This window comes from Gekko japonicus, unplaced genomic scaffold (assembly GCF_001447785.1).
Source record: "Gekko japonicus isolate JY-2015 unplaced genomic scaffold, Gekko_japonicus_V1.1 scaffold1280, whole genome shotgun sequence".
Taxonomy (NCBI): Eukaryota; Metazoa; Chordata; class Lepidosauria; order Squamata; family Gekkonidae; genus Gekko; species Gekko japonicus.
In genome coordinates, this window is record NW_015165276.1 from 303,932 (window position 1) to 304,798 (window position 867).

The window sequence follows — 867 nt, forward strand, 5'->3', positions numbered from 1 at the left end:
GGCGCGGAGTGGGCCGGGGCCGGACGGCGGTGCAGGGGGGGGGGAGGCGTCCCCGGCATGCACCGCGCGCCTCCTGCTGCGCCTCGGCTCGGGCCTTGGCCAGACTCCCGGCAGGCACCGCGCGCGGAGGGCGGCGATTGGGGCGGGGCCGGGCGGAGTGGGCCAGTTTTCCCACAAGGCGCTCGGGGGAAGGGGGGAAGGAGCATGGCCGCCTCGGTTACCCGGCATGCACCGCTCCACAGACCGAGGAGAAAGCCGTCCTCTTCCCTGCGGAGGGGGAGGCGCAAAAAAACCGCCCGCGAGGGATTTTTTTTTTTTTTTTAACGCTGGTCGTTAGCTAGGCAAACGGGACGTTCTCGCAACAATCGCCTGAGGAGCAACCCCCCGCTTTGCCCTTACGGAAAATGGCGGAGCCAAGGGGTCCCCCCGTAGCGGCCGCCATCTTTGTTAAGGGCAAGCCGAGGCCTCGGCTCTCCTCCTTCCCCCCCTCCCGCCTCAGCAGGGGCTATGGCGCCCCCGCCATCTTTATTAAGGGCGGGCGAACTGCGGCGGCGCCATGTCAGCGAAGGGCAACCCGCGCTCCCTTGGAGGCCGAGGCGGGGAAGTTCCCGCGAGGTTTGGGGGCCGGTGGGCGGAGCCGGGGTGCCACGTCAGGCTTGAGCCGGAGCTAACGGATCCCGGTGGAAAGGTGGTGGTGAGGACCTTCCCTGTCCATAGAGAGCGGGAATGGGGGGGAGGGATAGAAAGGCCCCCCCGGGACCTCCAAGACCATAGAGGCTGGGGATAGAACGGAAGGGGGGTCAGATAAATGGGGGGACCCATTGAATTGGGGGGCGGGGGGGGGGTCCCTCCCCTTCCCTCCCCCTT

The 867-nt window shown here is 68.1% G+C and overlaps 2 protein-coding genes across 2 annotated transcripts in view; one reads left to right on the forward strand and one right to left on the reverse strand.

Moving 5' to 3' along the window:
- The window catches only part of RXRB (retinoid X receptor beta), a 28,519-nt gene extending 28,369 nt beyond the window's left edge, over window positions 1-150 (reverse strand). Inside the window, exon 1 of the mRNA XM_015410264.1 lies at window positions 58-150. The gene's annotated coding sequence lies outside the window, so the exon portion shown is untranslated. The remainder of the gene's footprint in view (window positions 1-57) is intronic.
- Window positions 151-636: 486 nt separating this feature from the next.
- Window positions 637-867, forward strand: part of SLC39A7 (solute carrier family 39 (zinc transporter), member 7) — a 15,561-nt gene continuing 15,330 nt past the window's right edge. The window contains exon 1 of the mRNA XM_015410262.1: window positions 637-688. The gene's annotated coding sequence lies outside the window, so the exon portion shown is untranslated. The remainder of the gene's footprint in view (window positions 689-867) is intronic.